Source organism: Amia ocellicauda, chromosome 8 (genome assembly GCF_036373705.1).
Source record: "Amia ocellicauda isolate fAmiCal2 chromosome 8, fAmiCal2.hap1, whole genome shotgun sequence".
NCBI classification, from domain to species: domain Eukaryota; kingdom Metazoa; phylum Chordata; class Actinopteri; order Amiiformes; family Amiidae; genus Amia; species Amia ocellicauda.
The window spans coordinates 32,592,109-32,604,865 of record NC_089857.1 but is presented as its reverse complement, the minus strand read 5'-3'; the positions used below and the strand labels follow the sequence as shown (position 1 = coordinate 32,604,865).

The 12,757-nt window shown below is 38.4% G+C and overlaps 1 protein-coding gene across 1 annotated transcript in view; it reads right to left on the bottom strand.

Moving 5' to 3' along the window:
* Positions 1-12,757, bottom strand: part of frmd3 (FERM domain containing 3) — a 71,130-nt gene that overhangs the window by 36,929 nt on the left and 21,444 nt on the right. The gene's annotated exons all lie outside the window — the stretch shown is intronic.

Genomic DNA, 12,757 nt, shown 5'->3' with positions numbered 1-12,757 from the left:
CAGGTCAGCACCCCAGAGAATTATACCTTAATAATCCTACTGCTGTTTTTGTTTATGTAGCTGAAAGTACAGTAAGAGCGCTTAGGGAGCTAAGGTAGTCAATTGCTATGCTGTCATAAAGTACGAGCACATCAGAAATTGGTTGTTAGCACATGCTGCAGTTTGGTGCATACCATTTTATCAATAGCCTTACCATCACGACAACTTATAGTTATAATCGGCTTTATGTTCGTAAAAAGGTGTGCCGTTTCAATTTAATGTAATAATATTTTTACCTATGCCACAGTAGAATGCACAAAAATGGAGCAGTTCCTCTACTGAGAATTTAAAACATCCTGATATAAGAGGAATTCTAATTGCCAGTCATATTTAACTTTTAATATTGAGGACCATTAAGAATTGCACATAAATTAAGACACCAGAGTCCAGAGGAGTTGCATCCTCTATGTCAGAATGCTGCCAGTCTTCATTATTTCAATTGAAATGGCCTTCCAGAAAGCTGCGATACTTTAAGACCACTCTATCATACTACTGTCTTGGAAAAAGTGTCAGTCTTGCTGAATTTACAATAAACAAGGGCTATTAGCTGAGCATTATTACATACTGAATGCAGGAAATTGCACAAGTAATTGCAATGTATTGATCCACGATTACAACTAGGCAATATATTAGCCCATCCCAGGTGGTAATTATCAGCATCACTATATGGATCACAGTGCTCAGCAAAGGCAATTATTGACAAGTATAGACAGAAATTGCTATGCAGATGACAGGCTAAACACAACTGGGGCACTTATGAACTAATAAACCCATTTTATAGATGTCTTAATTCAGCACTGTGTGTGACATCTTTGGGACCCCAGATGAAGAGGAATTTAACCACATTGTTTTTCATTGAATTACCCAAGGTCAAAATGGAGACACTGCTATTTTCTCTCACCAATCTGCTTTAAATTAAAATATTATGATCATACTGAATATTCAGTTTAAATGTCACAATTAACACAATTACAGGAGGTCAACCAAGGAAGCTGAAAAGTTATCTTTGTGCTGCTCATAAAGCTTGCATCACTGTACCCTGGCAACCAGTTAAGATTTCTGACCCTGCAAGGTTGTCCTGGAGTCTCCAGGAATTAAGAGATTATTCATCGGGATACTGATGGGAGCAACCTAGAAGCACAAGCATTCATTATAATAATATGAGTACCTATGGAATAGTGATTAACAGATCCTGTTATTGGACTTTGTTATTTTATATAGCCTATACAGATTTTAAATGTTAAATTATTTTGTGTTTGTCCTCTCTGCTCATCTTATCTGTTTTGATAAAGACATCAGTTTATAACAGCTTCATTTTTACTCAGTTTAAACAGACTGAGTGATTGATAGTGGATTTGCTGTAACAAATTCTGAAGTTGGATTGATTTGGGGTTCTGGCTTGACATACAGTCAGTATGGACTGAAGCAGATGCAACTCTTGCCCCCACCATGAAAACAAGTAATCAGCTTGACAAAATCCTTTGTCTTGTATATTTTAGAAGAGGATTTATTTTCCAGCTACATTAAATTACAGACCATGATTAGAACTCATGTTGAGATGTAATCTGGTTTGTGAGGCAGAGATTGATCTTTACTGATCCATTTTAAGTATTTTACTAGTGCTCACTATCCTCGCATTACTTCAGTTTTGTAAAGGTATTGAACTATATGAAGAGTTTGGATTACAGAAATAATATATTTTACCAATTCCTTCAAACTGTAATTATCTTTTTATTTAACTATTTAAAAAAATATATACTATTTCTATAAGAACACATTATATTATAATATTATATCACATAAATAACATCAATACATTTGTAAAGACATGCAAAATCTGTTTCAGAGTGAATGCACCGCTTCTTTAAATTAGTTTGCAATAAATACTACAATAATTAGTCCCTTGACACTTACTGTGGTTTTGCGTTTCTACAGCCTCTAGGTAGTGTCACATTCTGCACATGGGTGATGATATTTTTTTAATGTCTATTTAGTTTCTTAAAACTGGGCTAAGATTTTAATAAACCTCGTGAAAATAGTAGCAGATACTTATTTAATCATTTACAGCTCTGTGTATCTTTCAGGAATAATAATAATACAAAAATGTCTGTCTCGGAAATAAAATAAAAACAATAAGTCAGATCTTGAACTACTTTCTTCTTTAATTATGGGATCAAGCTTTTCTTATTTTTTTCAGAAGACATTTAATTCAGCTGGTACATGTTTAAATGTCCTGAAGGTAGAAAACTAATTAATGGATCCTTTTATACTACAGCTGCTGTCAGGAAGGTGTAGGTGTAGATCAATGTAAAAAAAAAACTTGCATAGATATCACTGAAGTAAATGTAATAGATTTGTTGGATTTACAAACATATTTTTGAAATATTTCATTTGAAAATGATCTCCCATACAATGACAAAAATATAAAAATGAAACTGTCCAAAGCATTTGGTTGTGAATTATAGCATGCATTTGTTGAGAAACCTAATATTTTATGGCTGTTTTGCAAGTTGTTATTTATTACACTACTTCTCAGAACTGAAGAGATTAATGCATGCAGGATTTTATATCATGATGAGTGAAATAAAGAATTTAGTGTACCAGACTCCATATGCATTCATTGTTGGCATTTCTCCTGCAGTACCTAGAAAGAGTACTCTATCTAATCAATCACATACTTTTCAAATCCTGTCGGATACACACTTTGTTCCGTTTGTGAAGGCAAACTACTGATGCTCTTAAATTATAATGTAAGTCTTCTCAACCACAGCACGATCCTTCTCATTCCTCTGGAGTTGAACACATTCAGTATGTAATGATATAATTTAATGTTATATTTTTTTTCGTCATGTTAGCATTTTTAAACTGGCCTGTAATTGTCTTTTTGTTTATTTCAATAGTAACATCACAAGAATGTTTCTCTACTTTTCTTACCCACTCTGCTTTGTGAAGAGTTTCAAAAGACAATACCTTACTTTACAGGCAAAATGTGCTGCTTGTAAAAATACATATTTTTTTAAATATATAATAAAGTGCTTTGTGGTTTCTAAATCCATTATAGGAGATGCAAAATCAAAAAAAGAGACTCAATCAAGCATTTGACAGGAGTCAGGACCTTTGCTGCATGTACCATTCATCAGGAAAAGGTAAAGATAGGCCCAGACCATATCAAGTATTTATATGACAGTATAATTGTGTATCTCTGTGTTGCGCTCGCTGTAAATTTCAAAGGGCAGGCAGAGTTGCACTGCTCATGCTGGTAACAGACAGACTGGAAATAATGAAATGCCAGTTTTCTATATTAAAAAAACAGGATGAAAGGAGAAACACTGTCAAAGACAATGCATATTGTCATGAATTTCCATATTGAAAGTATGTCAGGAAAAATACATATGTCTATATATTTGTGTTTGATTGTTTTTTGTTTTGTTTTTTCACAGGGGAACATTTTCACAGCAAATTAAATATGTGCATACATACATATTCTTAACTACAAGCAGATAGATACAGACACACTAATTAAATGCATATTGTGTAAGTGCATTAAAACACCTCTTGCTCAATAATAAGTAAATATTTGGATTATTATTTTGCTAAATGTCATTAAAAAGTTTGCTAAACAAAGACTCCAGATTAATATATGGGTTTAAATTACATACTTTTTGCATTTCACTTTCCCCCCATATTTTGTAGCACATTTTAAAAGGGGAAAATGGGCAAAAAAGGGCACTATGTACTGTATAAAAGTCTCCCAAATAACCTGTACCAGGAACATGTAAACGCTCAATAGCTATGTAAAGCCATGACTAGCTCCTCTGTCCTGTATAGCATTCAAGTTGTCAATAACAAACTGAAGTGATCCGTAACATGGGTTCAAAAATATCTATGGGGGAGTTTGCTGCAAAACATTACCTCTACATGAACATCCTAGCCCAGCAATAAGTGAGAGTACAGTACCATGAAGAGGGCAGGCCTGCTAACAGGGTAATGTACTACAAACTCATCTTGCTACTTTTTCCTCTATCGGCTCCATTGCAAATTACATTTTAAACTCACTGAAGAACCAGACAACCACAGGAGAAGCAAGTGAACCATGATCTGGAGAACTAAATGGCAAATGCACTTTTCTCCACTCTGAAAATGGATATAGATTTAGCTCCGAAGAGACATATTTGCCAGACATAGGGAGAGTCTAAGACTAAAAACAATGTGAAAAGGTGTTTGATTTAATTTTAATACATACAGAATTATGGTTCTCTACAGAAGAATGCCGAAGCTTGTCTTGGTCCAGAACAAAATGTTGACAGACAGACAGAACAATTTCCATCAAGGAGACTTTCACATTGGTTTCATAGCACTCTGTGGCATTGAAGTTAACCTTCGCATTAGCCTTTTGCCCTCATAAAAAATCAATGTTTTGGAATTGGCCAGGAAAACTTCTCCTGAGGTAAATATATCATATGTCCCACATGAGACAGCTGAAGGTCTTCATCTGATACGGGCCAATAAGGTGACATGAAATACCATCCCCAACAACTGATGGTTTCATTATCACTCTTAAGACAAGAACCTTAATCACTGACATCCCAGGATGCAGAAAAAAGGCTTGGAGAGTGTTCCCCCCCGCTCCTATGATTTATATTATCTTACTGAGGCCCACATTAGTGTTTAGATACTGGAACCAATCTTGGCCCCTATTTAGAACCCAGTATCAGATGCATTACCAGTCTTCATTATGTAACAGTGTCCACTAATTTACTAAATTTGGCATATACATTACTATAAACTATATATATGCATAAGTAGCCTGGACAGTGGAGAACGAGATTCATACAAAGCGTGAAATTCAATCCGTTATCTGCAGATGTTTCGGGCTACACAGTCGCACTTCCATGAGTCTTTAAATGAGGCAGTAAATCTCCGAAGCTGCTGTGATAAAAGACATGGGTAACTGGGTCCTGTTTGGGTAATTAAAAAAAATAATAAGAGGATAATAAATATTTATATGCAGGTGCTAATTACATAGTTAAATAATACACATTGTATTTCTTCAGGTCTGTAGACTTGTAGATTTTCCAGACTAAATACAAAGAAAGAGATCTAAGCACACCAGACTGAACAAAGCTATTAAATGTGCTTCATGGTGCAGGATGCTTTGAAACATATGCACTGGCTGTGTTCTGCTCTTACTGCTGTTAGCACTATTTTGTATTTCACATATATTAACAAAGCAGCAACACAGCATAAACCAGAAGAGTGTTGTGTGGGATTTTTGTACTTAAGGAGCCGAGACCACAATTTACACGGTCTGCTAATATTTAATTCAACAAAGTTGTACCTGCTCCCTGCTTTGTTTACTGTAGTGTATTTATCTGGATGACAACACACATTATTTGTGTGTGCTTTATAGGGCACAATGCCAACACTATTTTTGCTAGCTAGCTACTTTTTATTAAGTGGGCTATGAATGATATCTGCACAATACCTGTAGCTAAAGTGATCTAATTGTGGATTGTGTAAATATACAGCAAAGAAGGTGTATTGTTAAGGAATTTTACATGGTGCGTAATAAATATGAATACAAAGTAGTTAAGATGTGATATAAACCTCTAGCACGAAATAGAAGAAGGCCTCAATAATTACTGTGCTGAGCTGTGGTCAAAGTGTGTCGTATTCTGTAAAACCTTGATCAGTGAGGAAGCTCCAACATTAATGCAATGCTGATTTCAAAGGGAATGTGATTATATGACTGTACTTCTGATATATTTGCCCCCATTTACATGGAACATCTCTATGTAAAAATATATACCCAAGTAGTAAAAAAAACACCCAGGTCTCAAAGAGAGATAACCCAAGTTTTTGGGTACCAGTGCCAGCCTCTAATTTATATAATGGGGACTATTAAAATGCCGGTTACTTTGGTGTTCTAACAAATGCAGCCCCATGCTTTTCCCTTGCAAAGTTAATTAATACTTTGTTCCAACGCCCCGGCATTATCACACAGCACCAGCACTGGGAATAGCATGGTTCAAAAGCTGGAATAAACAAAGTTCTTTGCATCTGCCTCAGCTCTCTGCAGTGTACAGTTGTCATGGGAATAGTGCTAAAGCAACATGCCATATAAAAAATAACAAAAGAGGAGTAAGATCAGGCTCTGGAGACTCCACAATGGAGGAGCAGCAAGGCTTAGACCAGTATAGCTTACTAAGGCCAAAGCAAATTAATATGTCCTGAATGTAGTTTCTTCTGGTCAAGTTAATTTAGGGCCAGCAACAGCCAGCAACTCTGAAATTGTATGAGAACCTGAGAAATCACAGAAGGCCTACTCTCTTCTAGGGGAGGAGAGACCTGCAATAAACATGTCTTTGGTGTTATAACTAGACAACATAAACCAATGTTATAGTTCTGCTTCATCATAATTAGCTCAACAGAGCACCCGTTTCCTTTGCAGTGCTGTATGTATTGCAGTGCAGCATGTAGGTATCATGGGAATGCATCTATATCTCATATTAGGTTTATATATGTTTGTCATACAGTAAATCTGGAAAATGTGTATAATTACCTCCATATCAAACTTTAACACCCCTCTGTATTTTTTGTAAAGTATATGAATGACTAAAGTACACAGATTGACCTATGGACTTTGGTTGTAGGGAAGATAGAAAAGTTGGACAATGCCTTGGGAAGGTCTGGCGAGTGTAATTAAATTATGAAAGCCATTGTTACACCCGTGTTCAGTTTTGACAAAGGCTGCTACATCTTCCTGTTTACGAGTGTAATAAATCAACAATATCCGCACACAAATTGAGCCAAGGACATCAGAGTAGAATAAATCACATTGCCATATTCTTTACAGTACTGAAACTGCCCCCAGAAGCATTGCATCGCCATGCCTACTGCTTTCTGATGATGCACTGGAAAATGCATCTGCTTTCACACAACTTAATACAGGATGAGAATTCTGGAGGAAACCATACACCTAGACAACTCTCTCTTCCCTTTACACAAACTGTATCGAACGGAAAGCAGCTCCAAATATAAGTGTGTAAGTGTTGCCACCAACAGATATATTGTTGGTGGAAAATTTCAGCCAGTAAATTTCAGTCATAATCTAGTTCAAGAGATATAAAAAGTATTTTTTAATGTGACAGTTGAAGCCTGTAGGCTGTGAACTCAGGTGATAGACTGCGCTCCCTTTACACCACACTCACAGATCATGGGGAGAGACATTCACTCAGTTTCTCTTGGGCAGCTGGCGATGATCCACATGGAGATGCCTTCCTATCTTTTCAAGTTTTTAGCGGTTTTAGTTTTCCATTCTTTTTCATATCAGATATTAAATATGACAAAGGTGTGCTGTTAGAGCAGATGAATAATGAACATTAGACACAAATGGAGTAAACAATCTCTATAAACCAAAATAATTATTCTGAACACTTATTCCATCTTTCCAAACCCATCTAAATTATGATTGCTACATTATACAATACATAACCGGTCTTTAATGAAATGATACAGCTGACAATTATTATTTTATAATTGTGTAAATACAGTATATCATACTGTATTTTAACACAAACTTGCAGTTTTCCTCCTTTTTCAGTTGTCTATATAACAGCAAGGATTTCAGAAATGTTTCGGTATTTATCAACAGTATACAGTTTCGGTTTCACCCGAAACTGACACGATGCAGACTAAAAACGTATTCCCCTTCAGGACTCTTACAGATTACACTGTCTGTTCGTGCCAGATGGGGGCTGTGGCATAAAGTCCTGCCAGCCTCTACTGGAAAGAATTTGCTGCTTATTGTCCTCTGTGAGGGGGGGGGGGGGGGGAAACTCATGTTTCACATGCAACTCAAATAACTCTGAAAACCTGCAGGTTCTCTAGCTTTGATTTCCACGATAATGGATTTTTTGGCCTTCGTCTGTTGTATCTGCCAAATTGTAAAAAGAACCCCTGAATTAAATAATGCATGTGAAAGGCTAGCTAGAGAAGTTCATTTATTCTAACCCTATCTCTTTCATTTGGAGTTATTAGGATAATGACAAATATTGTAATTTTCAGGCAGACAGGTTGCCAGGTAACTGCAGATCAGTCCCTGAGCAGTAAGTCACCACGTGCACCGTGTATGATAATAGCACACAAAACCTGATAATACAGGATCTCACAGGACCCGTGTGGTGTTAGGGATTACACAACTGTTATTATTATTTATTTCTTAGCAGATGCCCTTATCCAGGGCGACTTACAAAATATAAGCGCAATACAAAGTCCAACAATACAGTGCAGTTCAAGGCATAAAACTATACAAATTCCAATTTATATAATACAGTGGAATTCAAAGCATAATACTTTTTACGAATTCCAATTTACGCAAGTGAATACAATATGAGGTCTTACATCCTGGATTGTAAAGGCAGAGTGCAGACAAGATGTTAGGTCATAGTCAAGGGCCAAAGGAAAGGGAGCAAACGGGAAATCAAAATAACAATACGAGTACTAGTAACTATCTTATAGGAAAGTAAATGACTAAATTACAAGTACTGTCTGAAAAGATGTGTTTTGAGTAAGCGCCGGAAGGAGGTCAAGGACTCTGCTGTTTTGACTTCAGTGGGAAGGTCGTTCTACCACTTAGGGGCCAGGGATGAGAAGGAGCGGGTTCTGTAGGAAGGAGAGTGGAGAGGAGGCAGAGTTAGTCTTCTGGCACTGTAAGACCGGAGTGGCCTGGAGGGGATGTATGGAGAGACAAGGGTCTGAAGGTAACTTGGTGCAGTGTGGTCGAGACAGCGGTAGGTGAGGGTCAATGACTTGAACTGAATGCGTGCCGGTATCGGGAGCCAGTGGAGGGAGCGGGGCAGTGGAGTAGTGTGTGCGAATCGGGGCAGAGAGAATACCAGACGAGCCGCAGTGTTCTGGATGAGCAGGAGCGGCGGGTAGTAGTTGCAGGTAGGCCGGCCAGGAGGGAGTTGCAGTAGTCCAGGCGGGAGAGGACCAGTGACTGGACGAGCAGATGAGTCGAGTAGTTGGTGAGGAAGGGACGGATTCGGCGTATGTTGCTCAGGAAGAATCTGGAGGTGCGTGTCAGCGTGATGATGTGTTGGGTGTAGGAGAGCGCAGGATCGAGGGTGACTCCTAGGTTCTTAGCGGAAGAAGGAGAGAGTGTTGTGGATTCCAAGGGGATTGAGATGGAGAGATCAGCAGAAGGTGAGGAAGAGGGGGAAAAACAGGAGATCCGATTTGGAGAGGTTGAGCTTGAGGTGGTGTGAGTGTATCCAGGCGGAGACAGCAGACAAACAGGAAGAGATGTGAGAGGGGATGAGAGGGTCAGTGGAGGGAAAAGACAGGAAGATCTGGGCATCATCTGCATAGAAGTGGTAGGAGAAACCATGGGATGTGATGAGGGGTCCCAGGGAGCAATTGTAGAGAGAGAACAGGAGGGGGCCCAGGGCGGAGCCTTGGGGAACGCCTGTGAGGAGAGGTTGGGGGGTGGATGAGGAACCTCGCCATGTCAATTGATAGGTCTGATCGTTGAGGTAGGAGGAGAACCAGGTGAGAGCAGTCCCAGAGATTCCAAGGTCAGCGAGGCAGGAGAGGAGGATAGAGTGATCGACAGGGTCAAATGCTGCGGAGAGACCAAGAAGGATGAGGACTGAGGAGTGGGAAGCTACTGAAGCACAGCTGAGGGAGTCATTGACTTCCATGAGAGCAGTCTCAGTGGAGTGAGCTGTGTGGAAGCCGGATTGCAGAAGATCCAGGAGTGAGTGATGGGAAAGAAAGGCAGAGAGCTGACAGCACAGTTGAGGGTCTTTGAGAGGAAGGGGAGTAGGGAGACAGCGGTAGTTCTGAGGAGAGGTGGGGTCAAGGGTAGGTTTCTTGAGGAGTGGGATGACAGCAGCGAGGAGGAGGGGAGAGGGATTAGGGAGGCAATTAGGGAGGTGCACACTGAGTGGAAGGAGAGAGCAGGACAGGAATCGGAGCGATCGTCACGGCTTCTTATAGTTGCTGTGCGGTGTCTTCTCGCTGGAGTGCCACAGCTAGAGTCCCTGCCCTTTGTAAGCATGGCCCTTCGGAAGGGGGGCACTGAAGGCTGCTGGCGCTGACTGCTGGCACGGAGGTCCAGGGGGCTCTTAAATACTCCACCTGTAGCTAATTAGGACGGTACACACCTGCGTTGCGTTGAATGACAAAAGGCTGTCGTGATGGCACAATCCCTCCCAGGCAGGACTGCTAATAGTACACTTAATGGCTGCTTTGAATGTCAATACAGACAAAGACCATGCCAGACACATGCAGTTACACTGAACAGTAGCTCACAACAATACTAAATAATAACAGCCTACAATGTAACTGTTACCCACATGACTAACTCCCATTAGAAAGTCTCATACTTTATTTTTCTATACTACCACTCAAGTAAAACAGTGGAAAATCAAATGTGAATTAACTGAAGTAAACACTGGTGTGGTGTAAATCTCATAGCAGTAATCATATTCACAACACCACCAATGTGTTTCTACAAAAAAAAAAAAAAAAAAAACTTACTACTGCATGCCAACAGTCTATAAATAACTAGATTATATCAAATCTCAGACCAACTCACTAATGGCAAATTAGAACCAAATCACAAAAGGCCTCCACAGAGTAAGAATTTGTAATTTGTAATTAACGGCTAGGACAATTATTTTGAGAACATCTAGATTATTCACTAACTTTATTAACAGATATGGTTAAAGTTGTTCTCTGCACATAGAAGCTAAACTATCCCAGGTGGGAAAATCACACATTCTCTATTTTTAAACTGTATGCTGTTTTCACAGGGGAAAAATGTGCAGTGGTTTATCTTAGCTACTGAACAGTGTTCAAAAATGTAAAATTTGTACTTTATAGTAGACATCAATTAGGCTTATTTTTTTTTATTATTATTATTCTGTTCTGGAGCTGCCAGTTTTTCCTATCCGCTGTGCAGTTTTCAACAGGTGACATTTCTGAAGACAGAGTACAGCGTATCCAGCACCTTTTGAAACTGTTATTATAAAATGCAAGTGCTTTACATGATCTTTTTATGGAAATGTGTCAATGATTCCAGCCATCTTAACAATGCTTCCTACTGTCCGTAACCACTATAACCGTACTGTATAATAATCTTTTGCCATGCTGAATTATTGCGCAGGGGCTCCATTCTCAACTTGACACCTTGATTATGTTGTGAGCTATGGGCTGCATATAAGACAGCATTTGATGGATAGTATGTATTCATATGGGCCATTTGAACAGAGTACAGGAGCAAGGTTAGTTAGAGAGACGTCACATCTCACTGGGCAGGCAGCCTGTAGCACACACACCTCAGCCACAGTGTGTGCTGGAGAGAGGGCCCATTGAAGAGGGCCCTTGATCACATTGTTATATTCTTTAAGCTTTTTAACTGTACTCAAATCGTCTATTTTACTCTATGTGCACTTCTGGGTAACAGAGAGAAGAAATAATTAAATAAGCAAAGGCTACTAATATGAAGGGATAGTTTAATATGCAATCCAAGGTTTGAGGCAGTCAAAATCATATAAACAAACAATAATTCATCTTTGGTCTAGGATGCGTATTGATAAAATCAGTATTTACAAGTACTTAATTTTAGACTAAACACATACGTTTGTGTGGAAAAAAATAGTTCATTACCAGTATTTTCAAGATACTTGACACCCTCTTATTCGCTAATTATATATTTAGCTGTTTTTCTCCTTGTGTATTCCCAACCTTATGGCAAGATATCATACTAGCCAATTCTCTCTCTGTTTTGAGGAAAGAAGCTTCTGAATTTAAATGTGAAATTGGTACTCTGACAAAGTTTCACAGCTCCCTTAAGTGCCATGTTGAAAGCTTCAGCAAACATTAAATTATTTAATAACATTTGTAATGTTGGCGCCTTCATTTTCCACTTCATGTTTTCGTATTCAGCTGCCTTGTGCATTTCAGCCAGGGATTTCTAGCTTTGCATCACTCATAAGGACTGGTGTTTTATCTGAAAACAGGACATTGTTTGTGCTTTTCAAAACATCATTGAGTCTGTCGTTGATGAACTCTCTCAAAAACAACAAACACAAAGACAAAACCTGATGCCTTACTCCAGGAAAACAGGTATTATAATTTGAAACATAAAAAACAACCCTTTTTAAGGTTAGCTGCCTTTTTTGTTTCAAATACAATCTGTATTGTAAGAGGAAAATAAAATGTGAATATTACAGCACAAGCTCGATTCATCCGCTTGCTCTCTCCAGGAATATCTCTAGCTCCTGTGTTTCTGATTCGTGTACACCTGTGATGTTTTCCCATTCCTCCTCAGAAACAGAATAACCTATTCCAAAAGAGAAAAAACGCCATCATCTCTATACACCCATGAGGCAAGAAAAGATCAACCAAGGTGTTAAAAGGAAACTCTAGAAGAGATTTCAGGCTAGATTGAAGTGAACTCAATGTCAACCTTGAATTCAATTTTTAACACAATCACCCTTTATTGTCCTACAAACTCTGAATATTAATATGCTAAACACATGTTTTATGAAACCTAGGATCTTACACTTACAAGTTGCAAATAATTTTAAATGCTTAAAAAAACATAATGGTTTACCATGTGTACATGTTTTTTAAAATAAACTACCTGAATATGTTCATGTTCATATTTATATAAGCATTACAAACGGTAGTATCTTTGCATGGCATG